This window comes from Oncorhynchus nerka, linkage group LG23, assembly GCF_034236695.1.
Source record: "Oncorhynchus nerka isolate Pitt River linkage group LG23, Oner_Uvic_2.0, whole genome shotgun sequence".
In the NCBI taxonomy this organism is placed as follows: Eukaryota; Metazoa; Chordata; class Actinopteri; order Salmoniformes; family Salmonidae; genus Oncorhynchus; species Oncorhynchus nerka.
In genome coordinates this window covers 55,100,217-55,122,172 of record NC_088418.1, presented here as the reverse complement: position 1 = coordinate 55,122,172, position 21,956 = coordinate 55,100,217, and the positions used below count along the sequence as shown (strand labels likewise).

Below are 21,956 nucleotides of genomic sequence, written 5' to 3'. Positions count from 1 at the left end.
GACAGAATTCCCAGCTCACAATTGATCAGATCCCAATTTATTTGCGAGAGCTCTCGAGTTTTCACAAATACCTTCCTTCTTATACCATCCTAAACTACACACATAGATACACACCAACATGGATTTTCTCATGAGTCTAACCACAGTTTATAACCCCTCAGCTGACCGTTCCAGGCTTCCCCAGACACCATAACTCTGGAGGAGCCCTCCCTGTCCTATTCTTATCTCAAAATACATTCCTTTCTTCCTAGGTACATGCCATATAACCCCTTCCTAATGGACAAACATGATTTAATACTACAAGAAAGACAGGGTAGAATTATTGCCAGTAATAGTGCAGTATACCTCATTTAGTAGGTAGCAACACATCTGCCACGCTGATCCTCAACACTGGAGCTCCACAGGTGTGCGTGCTCTGTCCTCTCCTGTACTCCCTGTTCACCCATGACTGCATGGCCAGGCACAACCCCAACACCATCATTAAGTTTGCAGACGACACAACAGTGCTAGGCCTGATCACAGACAACGACGAGACAGGCCGGGTGGTGCCAAAATAACAACCTATCCTTCAACGTAACCAAGACTTAACCAAGACTTCAACGTAACCCCCCCCCCCCAATTCTCATCGACAGGGCTGTAGTGGAGCAGATTGAGAGTTTCAAGTTCCGTGGTGTCCACATCAACAACAAAGGGCACGACAAAGCCTATTCCCCCTCAGGAAACTAAAAATATTTGGCATGGGTCCTGAGATCCTCAAAAGGTTCTACAGCTGCAACATCGAGAGCATCCTGACTGGTTGCATCACTGCCTGGTACGGCAATTGCTCGGCCTCTGACCGCAGGGCACCACAGAGGGTAGTGCGTACGGCTCAGTACATCACTTGGGCTAAGCTGCCTGCCATCCAGGACGTCTACACCAGGCGGTGTCAGAGGTGTGGCGGATGAATCAGAATTAGTTGGGTAACATAGATCATTAAGATGTTTTTTTGCATAATATGCTTATGTGAGATAATTGTCATTAGAATGTATCCCTTTGGACTAAAGTGTTGGCAGTTGAACTTTTCCCTCAGCTGGTGGTCAGTCACCAGCTGAGGGACATCTCCCCAGAGAGGGGAGAGGTCAGGCTTTGTCTTTCACATGTCCCTGGTGCTATGCAGAATATCAGAAAGGGCCGGCCAAGGGACAGGGCTGAAGGTTTCGTATCGCGACACTTGGTGCCCAACGTGGGGCCCCACACCTCTATTTAAGACTCTACTACTACCCGAGTTAACAGCCCCTACCAGCGCTCTATTTCCAAACAACTTACTAAAGTAGGTATCTTTAAAGAGTTAGAGATATGGCTACGGCAGTACCAACCTACCCAGACGCAGGAAGAGCATTGGCTCTCCATGCGGACGAGGAGGAATTACAAAGGACTAGGCGAGCTAGTGCCTTACAAACCATCAGGATGTTTCGTCGTACCGGGTTTACCATGGGGTAAACTGAGAACGGTAGACCAGACAGCCATAAAATACCTTCTAGGATTTGAGGGTAGACAACTTTCGGGGATAATAAAAAATTCCAGAAAAGAACCCTAAATGGCAACTACCATAGATACTACGGCAGCTCATGAGGAGCAAAGTAGTGTAGAAAATAATGGTACAGAACAGGAAATGATACGCAGGCAAACGGCAGGTCTACCCAGCACTAGGCTCGCAATGTGCGTACCAGGAATACCCTGGGGCCGCTGACCAAGAGGGAACAGACGGCCCCTCCAATAACACGATTAGGGAAATAGCCCTGAATCCTAAGAATTTCCCGTGAAGACTGATCAAATTCACTAGAAATGGTTGGAACAGGTGGAAATTAATTATAAAATGATTAACACCAGTCTCTATTCAAAGTGTATAACTACTTTGAAATTGTATTATTTCCTTGGGAAAGTAAAGCTAACAGTGCGTAAGTGTCACTATGGGCGTTGTATGAGAAAAAAAATCCCTGAGAAATAAGAAAGTACTATAGAGTTTAACTAAATAGGAAATCTAAATAAATTCTCAAGGTAAAGAGCAATGGCGGGTTAGAGTCTACTCTTTGAGAAAAAAAATCCCTGAGGAAACTAGAAAATACTATAGAGTTTATAACTAAAATATGAAATTTATACAAACCTCAAGGTGGAGATATGGCAACAGGAGTGAATTATTTTCAACGCCGTCAAGGCAGGCAGACCTCGTAGTAATACGAAATTGTAACGGTTTCTGGGGAAAGAGAGGCGGACCAAAATGCAGCGTGGTTAGTTTTGTACATCTTTAATAAAGATGAAAATACAACAATCTACAAAACAAGAAATGTGGAAAAACCGAAACAGTCCTATCTGGTGCCACAAACACAGAGACAGGAACAATCACCCACAAAACACTCAAAGAATATGACTGCCTAAATATGGTTCCCAATCAGAGACAACGATAAACACCTGCCTCTGATTGAGAACCACTTCAGGCAACCATAGACTTTTCTAGAAAACCCCACTATACCACAATCCTAATACCTACAAAAAAAACAAGACAAAACACACCACATAATAAACCCATGTCACACCCTGGCCTGACCAAAATAATAAAGAAAATACTAAGACCAGGGCGTGACAGAAATTGGGTTCTAATAAAAGTCATCCCAGAAAAAGAAGGGGGACCAGAGGATGTAAGTGTGTATTGTGGCAAAGTGGCCTTCTATGCACAGCCCTGGTACCCCATGGCAATGGCCCTGCTACAAGACGGGACTCCAACGAATCTAAGAGACACTAGTGTAATGTTGAGAGCCATGCAGGAAGATTTATGTTAAGTATTTAGGATATATTTTAAGCCAACAGGGCAGAAAAAAAGATGAAGGTACAAAAAGAGTGATTTTATAAGCATTAAATGTAATTTTGAAAATAAATATGTTGCAGTTCTTAGGGATAATAAAGTACTGTAGGTAATGGATCCCATACTACGCAACATATATAAAATTATTGATGAGACTGCGTTAAGATTAACCCAGGTTATTGTTAGATAAAATACAGTGGACTCCCGAAAGAGAGATTTCATTAGTACAGAAAACATAGGCTATGTTTAGCAGCGTTTGGCCATTTCTAATCATTTGAAGGTTTGTCTTCAAATAGTAGAAAGATGACAAGAATATATGGCATCTGTTGTGACCCAGGGTCATTGAGAGTATCGGGTTAATTAAGTTGATCTATATAATTATCTTATAGGTTACTACATATAAATGTTGAGTTCTATAAAATTCATTAGTGTAAACAGGGAGACAGTGAGACAGTCAGCCAATATTTGGAAACAGTGACCATATCTGGTACTGTCAGTATTAGCTGCGGAAACAGGAAGCAGATGCGGAAGCGAAAAATGCCGGTTTTAAACCACAGCCATTAAAAGCAGCTGTTAAGAGGAAGTTAAACATAGACATAACTACATTGAAAGAGCTGAGACAGATAGTGACCCATGTGCATATGTATTAGGTCAGTTAGACACTGACACAGGAGTAGGGGAATGGGACGTTACAGGGAAGTAAATCATGCAAAGAGTGGACACCTCAGGGTAAAACTTCAGGATGGACTTTAAAAAAGATATGAAAATAATAAACCACTTAGGGATAAATATGCTACAAGGAGAAGAAAATCTCCTCAGCTTATCGGACGCTAAATAATTACAAGTAAGGGTAGTTGTAAATATGAACCATTTTTTGTTCCAGACCAAATAGAGAGAGTCAGAACACACATAAAATAATTGAAGGAACATGTAAGCCAGTGAGAGAACATAACCATAGAGGACACAGAACCCGTCAGGGGTGACAAAAGAAAAAGGCACATGGTGAAATTGGGCTGGCAAATATACATTGCCCAGGACCCCAAAACCAAATTGGACTGTGTATACTCGTGCCACATGTTGGTGGACAGGAAAGCAGCTCCTGGAGAGGGAAGAGGTAGAAATGAAGCTGCTCTACCTGATCCACAAGGAAATATGAGAAGGTTGATTAACCTAATAAAAGGAAAACTAACCTCAAACACACAAGACCCTGGAGAGGGCACATCTAGACAAAGGGACACAGGCCATACTAGGTCCCCCAGACTGAAGTCACTCCCAGATCCACTGCCACTGACTCTAGATGGAGTCCCAGACTGAAGGGCTTTAGCCCAGTATATCAGGAGTTGAGGAGCTCCTCCAGGTTTCTGTTGTTACCAGTGCAAATAGTGTCCATTGCCTTCACTGTATACAGCACTGCTGGTCTTACAGCTGAGACTGACTGAGTGTCCCACTGAAATAGTTTCCACTGCAGGAGTCTTGAGTCACAGTGTACTGGCCTCTGGACTCTGAAACAGAGATGGCATGTAGAATTAGCATTCAATTGTTCATTAATTTGTCCTCATGGCATATTAACATAAACTGTAATGAGGTAATATAGCCTAATATTGCAATTTTCCTGAACATTTTCTGAAAAATATATTACCTTGGAGACAGAGGGCAAGTATCCAGATGAAGATGGTGCTAAAAGTCATGGTTGTTGTGGGTTCTGTTGTCATGAAGGACAGCTCTCAGTCATGAAGTGTTAAAGTCACAGGGCTATAAACACTCCCAGACCACTGAAGCATGTACTGTTCTATATGGAAATAGTCCAATATGTGACTAGGCTTCTTGGACAGTCAGACTGATGTGATGTCAAAACATGATAGCTATGTAATCACTGAAATGATTTCTGATATAAGTGCTGAATGGGGACTGATATATTGATTATTGACTGACAAATGGATCATATTGTTAATACTGTGTTATTAGACCAGATAACATTGGCTTTCTGTCTCTTTGCAGTGGTCAGGATCAGTAACTGCAATCTGTTTGTTGACTGTGATTCTGCTGACTGACTCTGTTTTTCACATTTTGTTGCATCACAAATTGAGATTGAAAAATATATATAAACGCAACATGTAAAGTGTTGGTCCCATGTTTCATGAGCTGAAATATGTATTTATTTATCCCTTAATTTACCAGATAAATTGACTGAGAACACATTCTCAATTACAACATCTACCTGGGGAAATAAATAAAAGATCACAGAAATGTTCCATATTCTCTCCAAGAAGCGGTGTCACACCCTGATCTGTTTCACATGTTTTTGTACTTATCTCCACCCCCCTCTAGGTGTCACCTTTCCTCCCAATTATCCCCAGTGTATTTATACCTGTGTTCTCTGTTTGTCTGTTGCCAGTTCCTTTTGTTCGCCAAGCCTACCAGCGGTTTTCCCTTTGCTCCTGTTGTTTTCTAGTTCCTGTTTTCTGGTATTGACCATTATTTCTTCCTTGAGCCTGCCTGCCATTCTGTACCTTGTCACACCAGCCTAGATTATTGACCTCTGCCTGCCCAACCCTGAGACTGCCTGCCATTCTGTACCTTTTGGATCTGGATTACTGACCTCTGCCTGTCCTTGACTTGTCATTTTGCCTGCCCCTGTTCTTGTAATACACTTTTGTTACTTCGACACTGTCTGCATCTGGTTCTTTTCCTGAAACATGATAAGCTGATTAAACAGCATGATAATTACACAGGTGCACCTTGTGCTAGGGACAATAAAAGGCCATTCTAAAATGTGCAGTCATGTCAGACAACACAATGCCACATATGTCTCAAGTTTTGAGGGAGCTTGCAATTGGAATGCTGACTGCAGGAATGTCCACCAGAGCTGTTGCCTGAGAATTTAATGTTAATTTCTCCATCATAAGCCGCCTCCAACGTCGTTCTAGAGAATTTGGCAGTACGTCCAACCGGACACACAACTGCAGACCACGTGTATGATGTTGTGTGGGCGAGCAGTTTGCTGATGTCAACGATGTGAACAGAGTGCCCCATGATGGAGGTGGGGTATGGGCAGGCAGGCATAAGCTACGGACAACTAACACAATTGCATTTTATTGATGGCAATTTGAATGCACAGAGAATGCATTAGATCCTCAGGCCCATTGTCGTGCCATACATCCGCCGCCATCACCTCATGTTTCAGCAGGATAATGCACGACCACATGTCGCAAGGATCTATACAGAATTACTGTAAGCTGAAAATGTCCCAGTACTTCCATGGCCTGCATACTCAGTGGCAAATTTCAATTGGGCATGTTTGGAATGCTCTGGATTGATGTGTACGATAGGGTGTTCAAGTTCCCGCCAATATCCAGCAACTTTGCACAGTCATTGAAGAGTGGGGAAACATTCCACAGGCCACAATCAACAGCCTGATCAACTCTATGCGAAGGAGATGTATCGCATGAGGCAAATGGTGGTCACACCAGAAACTGACTGATTTTCTGCATTTACATTTTTGCTCAGTATAAAACATAACAATGAATGGAAGTTAAAAACAGAGCGAAGTGCATAAAATAGTTTCAAAGAGCAGGTTTAAAACATGTGCAGACAGTGATCAGCATTAGTCCTCCAACTTGCATTTAAAATCTTCAATCAGAATTAAATTATCAAATTACAAGATGGGGCAGCAACGCTACAGGAACTCTTACCAAACTCAGTTATTTTGTTTGGAACTGAGACAAGATACAGTGATGTGTTAGAGGTATTGTGTTGGTTACTAATCTAACAGCATCATGGTAGAGTGTCTAGTATTAATATATTAATATAGTCCAACACAGGCTAGATAGTTTCTGCAACCAGGACTTTTGTAGATTGAAAGAAAAAGAAGACTTGTTCCTTAAGGAAAAGGTCAGCTTAAGTTTAAGCTTTTTAGAGAGATGTTGAATGTAAAAGGAATTTCGATAAGTCTGTTTTGGAATATACCAGATTTGAACGTTTGACGATAGATGGGTTCATGGTTCTCCATGAGATACTCAAGAAAAATTTGTTCAAATTAAATAAGGAACCAATGAAGGACTGAATATAATCTAACAGATTTGAAAATCTAACAGATCTAATAGATCAGAAATAGATATTGTTGTTCAGCTCTTCTACACACTGTGTCATTGTACTGGATCATCTCCTCCCCTCAGCACCTGCAGTAGGTCCCAGCTGTAGCAGTACAGTCACTGTGCAGTCTGACTAATGGAGGTTTTTGTACGGCTCTGTATCACTGTGTGAACACTGCACCTGTGTGGTCACTCTGACAGTAATAATCTCCTGCATCTTCAGCCTGGACTCCACTGATGGTCAGAGTGAAGTTACTCCCAGATCCACTGCCACTGAATCTAGATGGAGTCCCAGACTGAAGGAATTTAGCCCAGGATATTTGGAGTTTAGGAGCTTCTCCAGGTTTATGTTGGTACCAGAAAATATGGTTATTTGTATACACATTACTGCTGGTTTTACAGTTCAGAGAGACTGTCTGTCCTGGGAGAACAGCTTTCACTGCAGGAGTCTGAGTTACAATTATCTGTCCTCTGGATTCTGAAAAAGGAATTAAAAACACAATTAATTATTAAATACATATTGTTCTGAATATACATATTAAAAAGTCATATATATTCATAATTTGTGTACGTATCTTGAATTATGTTTTGTGCAACATGAAAAAATCTACAACATTGTAACCTTGAAAGCAGAGGGCCAGTGTCCAGATGAAGATGGTGATAAAAGTCATGGTTGTTGTGGGTTCTGTTATCATGAAGGACAGCTCTCAGTCATGAAGTGGTAAACTCACAGGGATATAAACACTCCCAGACCACTGAAGCATGCACTGCTAATGCAAAGTGTCCTCTCTATGCAAATGGTAATCCGAGGAACAACCAACACCATCAATGCTGAGAACCGGATTTGTTTCAACGGCTATCTCACCATGGTATATAACAATAACGTATGATTAAGCAAAAAGTAGGTGCTTGTGCTTCCAGAATTCTAGTGGCTACTTACTGTGGGGCTCCAGACAATCTGTTGAGGATAAAATAGGATTTTGTTTGTCTCCCTCCAGTGGTTAGAGCTGGTAACAGAAACCTCAGTGTTTCGGTGAACGTAGATAGAGATAAAAACCCACTGAGAGAAAGATATCCCACAGTAACAGAGATTATACAGTAGCATAACAGTCAGGCCATCAAACCCCACTCAGAGGAATTTAAATCTAAATGAGTTCACTTGAAACTAGGCCTAAAAGCACAAAGATTGCTTAAACACCAATGTGCATAAAATACACAAATATATGCATAATAGCAAGCCTATTGTTTTGCAAATCTTATTGTTTTGACCAATTCTCGTTAAAGGATTCACTCAAGCCAATCCCATTGAAAGGTTTTGTTAAGTTCTATACATGACAGAAATGCATTCAGATAGTACATTACACTTAGATTTAATCACCTATACAAAGGGTTAAATAAGTGTCTGATTTCAGACAAAAAAAGTGGGATGGATGTTGAGTTTCTTAACAAAGCAACAGTGCCTCTTTGATAGATTACAGAACCTCTCCGAAAACAACACAGGAGAGAAGAGACACAGGTCATTGTTTAAACACCTCTTTTCCAGAAATCATTGTCGAGTCATTGCAGCTTTCCTGTGGTGCTACAAAACTGTCTTGAGATGATCCCTAATGCTTCCTCTGTCAGATTGAAATAATACTCAGGTTCAGTTGCGTTGCCCTCGTCTGGCACTGCTCTGCTGTTTTCATGAAGCCCTGGTCAGCCATCATTTGAGAGATCTCTGTATAAATGTGTTGAAGTTCAGTGTTTCCCCTCAGGTCCTATTGGATTCTGTCACTGCCCCATATGTCAAGGAGGGCTTCAGTCTCCTCAATGCTCCAGGGGAGATCTAGTTCCCACAGTGATGGACAGCTGCCTGATTCTGGAGAGCCTAAAAAGAGATTAGGAGATTGTTTGCTTACCTGTTCCTTGGACTTGTCCACCTGGGACCTCTCGCATGTCTGTGGTCGCCGTTCGATTTCTCAGCCAGAGAATCACAGGATAGACACTTGTTCCCAAATATTTGCACAAACTGATCATAGAATTTGCACTCCTCTTCTTCCCCTCCAACCCTGGGAAAATAGAACGTAATATTTGGTTGTTGACTCAATGCTTATTCCTCATATCTGGTTAGTTAATGAGCTTTGCTTATCTAACATGAGCATGGCAAACCTCTGTCCATGAATACACAACTGTTCCATCAGTATGGCGTCTTCATAATCAATTCACAATTATATATAGTGGTTATCAATTTCATATCCATATCTTATCCCCCGTGGCTTACTGACTGCTCTCACAGAACTGGCGGAAGTTGGCCTTTAGTAGCTTCACTCTAGACTGGCACTGTTGGGCTGTCCTCAGTTAGCCCTCGTTGGCCATTGCCTGAGAGATCTCAGTGACAATGTGTCTGTTTTTGGTGCAGTCCTTCAGATCCTGCTGGACCTCGTCACTCCCCCAGATACTGAGGAGGACCCCGGTCTCACTGGCGCTCCAGGGGAACTTGGAAAGGACGGCTAGCTGAAGACAGGTGACACCCAATGAACACATTGTTTACAATGGGAAGGGAATTGTGATGAAATTAAGTAAAGCATTGATTTGATTAATTAAATATATTCCATCTCAATTTATATCCGATGTTGAGGTGTAATTTATAAAGTAAAGAACTAGACATAAAACAGTAGTTATAAATCTTTTGCATTCACTTGTCACAGTGGAAGCTGGCCTTGAGTCGTTTGATGAGGGTGTGGCACTGCTCAGCCGTCCTTATGAATCCTTGGGCCGTCATCCTCCATGAGATGTACTCAAACACATGTCTGTTCTTCAAGCAGCCGCGGAGGGAGAGCTGCACGTGGTCCTCACCCCAGACCTCCAGCAGAGCCTTGGTCTCCCGATCGGACCAGGGCATCTTTCTGCTGGACTCTGTCACAGCGTAACTGACTGAGCCCTGGCCTTCAAAAAACAAAAATGAGACACGCATATGGAAGGTATGAGCGGCAGGGATTCATTTGCGCAATATGTTTTTGGGAGGCTTTAGGTGGCTACTAAAATATATTTTTAAAGATTGATTGTGACTAAGGTCCTGATTTGACCTGACCGGGACAAATGCTGGCACATACACAGGAAAAACACAGGACCCTAATAACATTAGACTTAGAGGTTTAGGATGATGAGGGGGCACCATACATGTTTCCTGATCTGGTTCCTCAGTGGGATATGGACTGAAGTCATCACAAAAATCAACAATCTCTGCATCGAGGGAGAGAGTGTCGTTGCCTAGCACCGGCTCCAGGAACCTGTAGTATCTGAAGAGTAAGGGCTCCCCTCTGTTTCTGTAGGTATGACCAGAGGTAGAGGGAGGTGGAGAACAGTGAGAGGTGAAGGGTTAATTTGTAACAGGTCCCAATTTAGGCACCATGACTCACCTTACCCACAAATAATCTGTGCTTTGCACTCACGTCCTGCTGTTGAGACACCGTCGGTAAGTTTTCCTCAGCCGCTTAACCCTCGAGTGGCACTGCTCAGCCGTTTTGAAGTGCCCAATGGTGGCCAGCTTCTCCGCTATGTCGGCGAAAATGTGCCCTTTGCCAACACAACCTCGGAGGCTCTTCTGGACCTCCTCGTTCCCCCACAGCTCAATGAGGGCCAGCGACTCGGACTCTGACTACGGGGTATATCTCATCCCTTCAGCACCTGCTCCGGGATCATAGGTACGGCTAGATCCAGATCATAGGTACGGCTCTGCTGATTTGATTGACTGAGTCTTCAATGTAAACAGATAAACCGTCTGCACTGCCAATGTACCTGTGTCCTGGTCTACTGTTTGATCATCTCTTTCATCATACTCATCAATGGAGACCACTTCATGACCAAGTATTTGCTCCAACTGATTGTAGAACTTGTGTTCCGCTCCCCTTTCTTCCACATCTGAGAATAGCAGACAGAAAAGGAAGCCATTTAAAAAACTTGAGATGGAGTATTCTGGCTATGGGTTAGACTAGAGTAAGCTTATTTGTATGTTTCTGCAAAATAATATCAACATAAAAACATCAGAAAGTGTCCAATTTAAATCTGTGTGGTACAAACATACTGTGCTGGTGGAGGGAGGCTGCATCTCAAGTATTTGATCTAAAATATCATAGAACTTAAAATCAACCTTCTCAGATCCAGATTAACTAGGAAGTGCACAGTTAGAGAGATTGCAAAATTAGAATCAATCTTTAATTCAATTTACATTAGCAAAATGACAAATGTATCAATAATAGAAGCTGAAATGCAATGATTACCAGATGGTTTCCTGGCACTGCCGATAGCCGACTTTCAATCGCTTTATCCTGGTGTGGCACTGTTCTGTAATAACCACGGAAGTTGAGCTTTCCCGAAATCTCTGAGTATATGTGACTGTTGTGCGGGCAGCGCTTCAGGTTCTGCTGCACAGTGTCGTCTCCCCAGAGCTCCAGGAGGATCACCGTCTCGCCGTCCGCCCAGGTGATCTTCTTCCTGTCCTCTGGCATGCCCACCATAGCCCCTGGATGGATCAGTCAATGGGAAAGAGTGTGTGAGAAATATTGGCACAATCCATCCACTCACCCTTATCCCTAAACTCTTGTTGACTCCTCCTCACAGATATCAAAGAATGAGTCAGATATGCTAGGTTGAGTTTCTTCCCAGTCCTTCCATACCCATACAGGGGTCTTCATGTTGATCTTATTATAGTTTACTAGTGAAAGAGGAACTGGTTAACCAGTAGAGAGAATGTGACCTTACCCCTCTCCTGGGAAGAGTAAACAGAGCACTCGTTGTCTGCTGATGATGATTCTCTAGACTCCATGTCAAGACAGTTCTGACATCTCCACATGTGAGGGAAGCTCATTCCTCAGTATTCTCTCCAGCAGGTCATATAATTTGCATTCTACTTGCTCTCTGCCTTTCATGCTGCATTTGGGGAAAGAAAACAAAGCACATTTTCAAAGCAAAGCATTTTTCTGTCTCAAATAGACAAAATGTAAGCCATGACAGGATATCAAACATGAATGCAAAGGCCCGAGCATAGATCTCTGTGGGACTGCCAATGCACAAAGAAAATTATTGTTAAACTATAACTGACATACTTGTTCTCATGAATGGAGGGAAGGACAGAGAGGAGAGGATGCAGTCGTCCATAGGTAAAGACCAAGTGTCAGAGAAATAGAGAATGAGAGGCTTAGTAAATCACTGCGACTTCTCACCCGTTTGCTAGTCAAATCATACATTTATAATTCTAACAATCAAAGCAAAGATCATGACACATGAGTCATAATCAGTCATATTTATCCACTGAGCCTGCCTTACCTTTTACATCAATGTGTCCAAGATTTCTGTGATGTTCAATTAAAGCCTTCATCTCCTCTGGCGGAGTCGCAGATTGCAAACACTCATCCAGAACTGAGGAGGCCCCATCAAGCCATGACACCACCTGAGAAAGTGCCCTTAGTCATCACGGGTGTGCATTAGCAGTGGTAGGTTCAAGTTTAATACAATACATGCTGTATTCCTTCTTCCTATTGATTACATGTATTTTTTTGCACAAGAGGACGCTGAGGGGAGAACAGCTCATAATAATGGCTGGAATGGAGTGAATGGAATGGCATCAAACACATGGAAATCATGTGTTTGATGCCATTCAGTTTATGCCGTTGCTGACATTACTATGAGCCTGTTCTCCCCAATTAAGGTGCCAACAGCCATCTGTGGGTTAATGTGCATAGTAAAATCACCCACACAGTGGTCCCTGGGTGTAGTGATGGAAGCTTTGATTCTGTCCAGGTGGGGCTGGATGGTCTCAGGGTTGACTTGGTGATCACCACGACACAACTCCAGAACCAGCTATGGTCACAAAAAAAGTATTTCAACGCTATCATTGGCACCAGTGCACTACTGGTTTACTGGTTCAACTATCAACCACTGTTAGACAGATTGGAGGGAACTAATACAGTTGTTAAATGTACAAAAATAAACTAAATTTCAGTCACTAAACAAATCCATGTGCAGACACACATGCACACACATCCACACACACCCACACAGGATGAGTTGGGCCCTCTGCCGGTAACTCAGCAGCTCTGGAACCATCTCTGTCACCGAGGTGACAAACTCCTCCAGCATCCCATAATGCATGACAAGTCCTTTCTGCACAACTTGCCACATAGCAGCTGACAGAAGTTGCAGGGGTGGAGCCGAAATGCGTAAATAAGAAATTGATAGAAAGGGGATCTGCGAGAGATAAATAATTATACTCACATTAAAACACTACTAAGATCTACCAACTGTAAGGAATTGCTATTTCGTATGCAGGTGACTAAACTTACTGCTAATTACATGGCTACAACTCACAGTAAAAGCCTGTGGGGTCCCCTACAGGATAGCTCCCACATTACACACATAATCTCCCTTTTTTAACCGAACACTGTGCCCGAAGAAGATCCTACGATGACGGACAGACAACTGAGCCAATGGCGGAAGACTACAGACTACAACCAGCTGAACCAATCCGGAGATCCGATCTTCCTAGGGTCAACCTACTTTCTGTGACGTATATAAGGGCTGTGCTGACTGTTTACGCTCTCTGCCTGCTGTTCCAACACGAACTAACGGAAGAGCCGTATTTACGTGTACCAGATATTCTCCCTCTGAAATAAACTGTCGCTTGTCGTACAATTTTAACACCTGGTCTGAATCGATCCTTAACCGGCTCACCCTTCTAATATCCTTTTATCAACAAAACATGGTAGCAGAGGATGGTTGAAAACGGTCCGGTCGAAGTGAGTTGATTGGGTGTGAGAAGGAGAGTGACGGAAGGACGGTTCCAAAAAAGAGACGGGTGAAAGAAATTCGGGGAGGACAATAATTCTGCTCAACTCGGGAAACTGATCTAAAGGTGCACCATAAACAAGGTAAGCAAAACCTGTTAAATCAAACTTTGCATATTGTCGTATAGTCTGTCTAAATTCTGATCAGTATTTCCGAGTAAGTATGAATTCTTGTGTAAATTTATAATTTGCTGACGAGTCAAAGAACAGTAGAGTGAACATATGTGGTACGAACCGGCGACGGCCGGGTGATTAAATCATTGATGAGATATCAGCGAGGGGATAGATTGTGTAATTTTGTCCCGTGACCCGGTCAGCGCAGTCTGATAGCTTTCAATGATGAGGGATCACTTTTGAGGCCTGTAGTTCCGATAGGGGTCGAACATATATATATATATACATTCAGTTTCGATAGGGGTCGGACATGTGTACAATTTTGATAAGGGATCAGCACGATAGAGATAGGGATAGATATCAGTAAGGGAATAGCAAATTGCTATTCATTAAACCTGGCGCCGAGGTTGTCCAGCGGCTCGGTCGAAGTCCAGTCTGATAAGGGGGTCCATAGGGATAGATATCGGTAAGGGAATAGCAAATTGCTATTCATTAAACCTGGCGCCGAGGTTGTCCCGCTGCTCGGTCGAAGTCCAGTCTGATAGAGGTCCAATGATAAAGATAAGCTGATAGGGGTCAGAGAGATGACGTGTATTTGTAACGGTTTATATTAAAATGTAATGTGGTTGTAATCGTCTCCATTAAGATTGTTGATGGTTTGAGAGACAGAGAGAGAGAGAGAGAACTCAAGAAGGGTTATTGAATAAATCTGAAAATTCTGTGTTGTATGTAAACTTCCATGTTGTGTGTATCTATAACTTCTGTGTAAAATGTATAATATGTAAACTTCCATGTTGTGTGTATCTATAACTTCTGTGTAAAATGTATAATCAGGAACAAAATGACTGATGTATAATTGAAATAAGATCTGAATATAATATTTAATATTGCGACTATATAGTCGAATAGATCCCTTGGTTGCGCGCTCCACGAAAGCTATACCAACCCAATCGTTTTTCTCGAACTGAATATACAAGGAAAAGCTCTGAGATAAGGCAGAGTGTGAGCAATAGTGTCTCCTCGAATACATCGTTGTTATTAACTAACGACGGACTAAGTATATTCTAATTATATTCAAGTAGTCTGGTAAAATTCCGATTGAATTAAATTGAATCACGATTAAAAATTCACAATGGCGACCCCCAATACTCCAAAGCTGAAGTTTAATGAGTTCCTAGAAAAAAAAATATGGAATATAGATCAGGGGGAAAGGGACAGTGGAAGGATATAAAGAAAGTCTGGGAGGGAGTAAAGTTAAGATGGACGCAAGCAGGTTACCTAGGAGGGGGACTGCCAACCGGGGTCCAGTTGAAAACAATTGAATGTGGGTTAAGAGAGAAAGAGGCAGAAAAGAACAAAATTCACGTATTTAAGAAAGAAGGGTCAGATACGAAGGGAGCGAGATTAATGAGAATCCTAATTAAGGGAAAACTTTGGGCGTTTAAATTAGTGCTATTTTTAACACATACAGATAACTGTAAATTGGGTCTATTTGCGGAGAATCTCCATAAGCATTGGTGGTTCAGTGGTAGAATTCTCGCCTGCCACGTGGGAGGCCGGGGTTCGGTTCCCAGCTGAGGTGTAAAGAATTAGTTATATATGTCTGAGTTTGGTTGTAATTGAACTGGTTTTTTTGCAGAGAAAGTTATAGTCACTAGTATTGGTATAAGATATAAACTGAACGTTTTAAATAGTTTGTTTGGTTCAAATTGAAAGACTAATTCATTCAACTTAATATAAGAACGGAGATTTTGATGCAAGGCGATGTCTGTTCACTAAATGATTTGTTGGGAATAATACATTGGGAAAAGAGTCGTAATTAAAATGCTAATTCAAAGACGAGACAGTAATTTAAATCAAATTAATTCTGAATAATAACGGGGAACAATTACGATAGATTTGTGTCCATCGAAATGTTTTTATAAGATTAGCGAATTGAGAGATGTTGATTGATGTTGTAAACTCTAAATCAGGATTCAACAGATGTGATAAATTAGGTTTGGTTTATCGAACCCGAAATACTGTTGTTGCAGAAGGCCAACCATTATTTACAATGAGTTGAAAATCGTTGCGAAATGAGTAAGATTGAGCGCTTGTTGATGACATCACTAGCGAGGTTTCCGTCGCCACGGAAATGATGTCTTGACTGGGGGTGACAGAGAAAATGGTTAGTGTCCTTTAAAAGGAGTATGTAAATCGTCAGGAAAGATGCTAAAAACTAGCAGCTGATTCGCTGGGTGGGTATCATTGATTTGTGGCGTTTATTTGGACTGTAATTGGGCCGTGAGAGAGAGGGATTGGATGTCTGAGTCATAAAACATCGTGATGGTGGATTCTGATGGTTGTTGATTCTTGGTTTGATCGTTTGAATAGCACCAGTGAATTTGAGCACTGTTTCCATTATGTGGAACGGTGTCAGGGTATTTACTGGTGAAAAGCAACCTCTATGGTAAAACATTGTACATGTTTCGGTAAACTAGCGAGGTTGAATTTGGTTATTTGAACATTTCCCTTGATACGTAGACATACGTAACAGGGGCAAGTTGTTTTTCCTTGAGGAACACGCAGATGGTGTTTTGTTATATTGAGATGTAAATGTGAGTTGAAGGAGCCAAGGGAAAATACGTTATTTTTATTAAATATCAGGGATTATAATATTGGGGAGAATGAGGCCATAAACGACCAAATTGGAAAGGCCTGGAAGTTTTGATTAATCATTAAGGTTTGCAAATATATACACATAAAACATTTGTTAGGACTATTTGTTTTGGTGCAAAGGTATTTTAAAGAGACACGCTCAAATATGGAACTTTATGAGTTTTTATTTTATGAGTTTTAAATTACACAAGTGAATTTGGATTTTAAGGATAAAGGGTTCTTTAATATGTCTAGTGTAGTATAGAACTTGACTATAAAAGGGTGGGTTGACTCATGGACCTTATCATGACTGTCTTCTAAGGTCTGATCAGCCTTGGGGAGAGTCATTGGTGGTATAATGAATGTGGTCATATTGAGTACTAGTTTTAAGGTAAATTCATTATAAAGGAGTTTAGGTTAGGAGGTTAGGATAGGATATATATTAAGCCAATAGGGCAGGGAATTACATAGAAAAATAAGTTTCAGTTCTTAGGGGTGATAAATCACTGTAGACAAGGAATTCTGCACTCTGCAACATATATTAAATTCATGTTATTGTCAGATAGAATACTAAGAGTCCTTGAAGGAAGGATTTTGATATGATAAGCATTTGTTTTGAAATTTTTTTTTTTTTTTTGACCATTAGGGGTTTTAAAAAAAAATATATAGTATTAAATTTAACAGGTATATAGGACATCTGTGATGATTTAGGATTATTGTTAGGTTGATTAAGGAAATGTAAGGACTTTAGAGATTGACACTCATAGACATGATTTTGGATAAAGTCAAACAGTTAGAAGCTTAGTGGTATTTGAGAAATATGAGAGAAAAGGTTTAAATTGGTAAATATATATTTAAGAAAATATATAAGTAGCGCAGATAGTTCTTAAGTAGATAAGAAACTTGACAGGGAATTGGTACTGGATTGACGCCCAAGGGAGAATTGGACATTGTGGAAAACTAAAAGGGCTCCTTCATGATGTCAGACATAAAGATAATATACTAATCTTACCTAAGTCATTATTTAGAGTAGGTAAGGTTGATACCTGGGCAGAGTCAGGTATCAAAAGGGGGATGGGTAAATTGTGGTCTAGGATAGGATGGGGCTTATTGGATAGGAAACTAAAAAAAAAAAAAAAAAATGTAAGCTAACAATTGGGCATAGAAGTTAAAGATATAATCAGATAAAACATATGAGAAATTGTTTGTTAACCAAGCCTGTATGTCCAGGATTGTATGCATTACAGGTGAACTACAGGTGAAGTCACTCAATCCAGTCCCAGAGGCTTGGGGACCATAGAAGACCCCTGGTGACAGCTAGCTGAAAGAGCTACCCAGATTCATATCGCACGGCGGAAGGGTAAGACACTTTTTTCACTGTCGGACAATAAACAGAGTTCGGGAGAAGAACTGGAATTAACAGAATTCCGGGGGCCAACTCTCGAATGAAGTAACCCTACCTGTCCTATCACCCCTGTTTTTGTTCATAGAAGTGAAGATGTGTCTGGCTCTGGCTAAGTGATGTGTATTTTGTTCCAAAATAAGCATAAGAGATCCCTAGATCTGGGTAGATAAGAAGTTAGAATAGAGATTACACGGTAACCGACTTCGGACAGTTCTAGGATTGGAGAAGAGGATATCCGTATAACATGGAGGATCCCACAAGGGTGGATAGGTTTTCCATGATATGGGGAAACCTGGGAGCAATGTTGAACTTTGTAAAGGTGATGAAATCCTACTAACCATCAAAACTATTAAGCTCTCTGATGCAGGCACTCACACCCTCGGACTACAAAGGACGAGGACAGACATGATGGGTGTGTTTTCTATCAAGGTACTGCCAAGACCAGAGGTAACCGGACACACTCCTCTACCACCACTGTGTTAAAAATACCATTCAGGTAATTAATGTTAGAGTCTATTCGGCTATTGATCAATTAGAAACTGAGACTGGTTTTGATAGTAGGGACAATTTGTGGCTGTCTTATATGAGGTACACAGCTAAAACCCTGAGAGGAAAGGACTGTATTATTTGAAGTTATGCTAGACCTGTTCTGGCTACACCCATTTGCTGTAGGAGAAGGAGAGGGGTGGTTGTGTATTTTGAGAAGTTTTTACCAGGTTAAGCCCAATTCAACCCTCTGTTCCTCTTTGAGCCTTGTGTTTCCTGCAGTACCTCCTCATCGGGCCTCTTGGGGTGTTGAGGCATATGGGGGCAATTACGAGTGCATCACGGGTACAGGTAATGGCATTGATTATGGGAGATTGCCTGAAGCTGATTGCAGGAGTAACATAACCATTAATTCCACTTGGCCAGTTACAGGCCTAAACCAAACGAGTGGTCTGGCTGATGTATGTTGGACCAGTGGAGCCAAAAGAGGGCTGAGACCCATTCTTAGAGGAGAATGGCAAGGTACGTGTGGTCTGACCAGTTTGATAATTCCACGGACCATTGTTGATGTTGTTGCTGAACAGCTGCTGAGTTCTGTAACCAGGGGACCTGAAAACATTCCATCCCATGGGAGACAGATGTAGTAGTGCTCCATGGACAGAGGATGTAGTTGACATACACTAACCTGATGGGAGTGCCAGTGGGGATTCCTCATGAGTTTCAGGCCTTGGGTAGGAATGATGGACTCTGGCACTTACTACCTACTATGGGTCCAGCCATGGTGGATGCTGGACAGACTGCATGGATTAATTATATCTACTATGATCAACAGCGTTTTGTGAATTACTCCCGTGATGCACTCACTAGTATGTCTGAACAGCTTGAGGCCACATTTGGGGTTTCCAGACAGAATAGACTTGCCTTGGATATGCTTCTTGCCAGTCAGGGGACGTCTGCAAGATGTTCGGTAAACAATGTTGCACGTATATTCCTAATACCAGTCCAGATGATAGTTTTTAAACTTCACAATCTAAGGCGGGGTTGATGCACTATCTGCTAAGATGAGGTCCACGGGGGGTGGAGGAGTCTGTTCTCTTGGCCTGGTTTGGTAAGTGCACTGGTAGGATGGTTACTGGATTTCTGACCCTAATTCTTGTATTATTTGTTATTGATGTGATGTGCTGTTTGCATCATACTGTGTTTTGACAAGTCTGTTACAGATGTGGTGAGGGCTTCAGGCATGATGCCTTTGCTTGATGCTCCAGTTGGCGATGCCGATACGGAAGCATGCTTTCAGGGAGGATGGGACTGACTGATGATGACACATGGTTTGGAGTCCCTGGGTGGCAAGGTGCCCACTTGGTACAGGATAGAAGTAGCTGAGAGGACCAGATGGTTTCTAATAATTCTTTACTCTGTTTTCCATGACCAAAGTTTTATCCTACATCTTACATGTCAATAACAATAAAGTTTTATCCTGTTTTTGATAAGTGACACCCTTGGGGGAACAAAGGCATACAACAAAGGCATATATAACTTGTTATTAGTAATAAACTTTTTATTATTTTCATGAAATGCTATGACTGCTGGAATAAAGGATAATTGAGTGACACCCTAGCAGGAGTAAAAAGGGGGATCCAGTTGCTTTTATTGATTAAGCTTCTCCATTGTATGTCGTGTCCCATCTGGGATGGGAAGAGGGGGAAATTATTTTTCTTTGTGGGCCATTTCCGGATAGACATACCTAGTTTAGGATATTTTTCCTTTTTGGATTATGTCTTCGTTTTTGCTTGGAGTAATGTATCTGGACTATATCACATCTCTTAGGAGATGTGAAGAGAGGGTATCAGAAACTTTTTCCTGCTGGAAAAGCTGGCTAATGTGGACAATAATTTTTACTTTTATTTTGAGCTGTTCTCCGCTCTGTTAAATGAGGGTTGTAAGCCAACTTAGTACATAGTGGGATTGAATGGAGAACATGATGGGAATACATATATATCTATTTCTGTTTAGTACCGTGCCTTATTTCATAGTCCCTTAGGGAGAAGTTTTTTGTTTGTTTTTGTTTTTTTTTTGTGTTGTGTCTGGATCTAGTTAGGTGGTGTCACGTCTCTGAGGAGACGTGAAGAGAGGGATTTGTAAGGAATTGCTATTTCGTATGCAGGTGACTAAACTTACTGCTAATTACATGGCTACAACTCACAGTAAAAGCCTGTGGGGTCCCCTACAGGATAGCTCCCACATTACACACATAATCTCCCTTTTTTAACCGAACACTGTGCCCGAAGAAGATCCTACGATGACGGACAGACAACTGAGCCAATGGCGGAAGACTACAGACTACAACCAGCTGAACCAATCCGGAGATCCGATCTTCCTAGGGTCAACCTACTTTCTGTGACGTATATAAGGGCTGTGCTGACTGTTTACGCTCTCTGCCTGCTGTTCCAACACGAACTAACGGAAGAGCCGTATTTACGTGTACCAGATATTCTCCCTCTGAAATAAACTGTCGCTTGTCGTACAATTTTAACACCTGGTCTGAATCGATCCTTAACCGGCTCACCCTTCTAATATCCTTTTATCAACACAACACATTGGGTATTTGCTGTTCCAAAGACATTTCATCATAGGACTGAATTTATACTAAATTTAAGAATATTCATTAGTAGTAAGCCTTTGTGTTGGCGAACATATGGGACACGTCAAATTAATTGCAGACTTTAAACAATTGCACATTGCCTAAACTAAATATGAGCTGCAGGATAAAGGCTCAGGAGGATGGCACCCGCATGCAGATGCATAGCAGACTCAACTATATAATGTTGCATTCAGGTCGGCACTAGAAAACTCGGAAAGTTCCACTATATACACGTTGTATTTAAAGCAATGATCGCAAGCAGTGTTTTAAAAACGTAGGCCAAACACTGCCCAGGTGGTGAAAGAAAAATCAGTGTTTTAGAAACGTAGGCCAAACACTGCCCAGGTGGTGAAAGAAAAATCAATGTTTCAAAAAAGTCACGCACCTTTACAATTTTCTGTACGGCTTCTTTTCGTTGCTTGTGTCCAATTTTCAAAAAATATCCGACAGTGTCGCAAATATATCTCAATAACAGGGTTATTTACCTTGTTGTAGTAGTGTCAACTCAAACCAAAATGCTCTGATGCTATCTTGGACAAATATGGATGTATTTCTAATCAAAAACGTGCAGCATTATCATACTCATTCTGCAGGACGAAATAGATATCTTTGAGCGCATAAATCATTCAAAAATATTAGGAGACTGCTTCTCACAATTTGAACCTGGATGACCGAAAACAAATATTCTGGTCTAATCCGCTTTAGTCCGGATCACATGAAGCCTGATTCCCCCATTGATTGCGGAGAACCATAATTGCCCGGTTTTCCTAATGAAGGCCACTATACGGAGTCACCGCAACTACCGGGTTGATTTGAATGCGTACGGAGATATAGGCCAAAACAGCCATATATCATGTTTCCATATGTATCATATATTCATTATCCATATATGGCTAATCCCCTTTAAACAATCAATTGTGTG

At 41.5% G+C, this 21,956-nt stretch overlaps 1 long non-coding RNA gene across 1 annotated transcript; it reads right to left on the bottom strand.

Annotated features, from left to right (window-relative positions):
* Positions 1 to 610: 610 nt before the first annotated feature.
* LOC115107088 (uncharacterized) lies at positions 611 to 7,082 on the bottom strand. Its single transcript, XR_003860153.2, has 3 exons — positions 4,479 to 7,082; positions 4,030 to 4,341; positions 611 to 2,233 (listed from the first exon to the last, which is right to left on the bottom strand). It is a non-coding gene; the product is annotated as an uncharacterized LOC115107088 (long non-coding RNA).
* Positions 7,083 to 21,956: the final 14,874 nt, after the last annotated feature.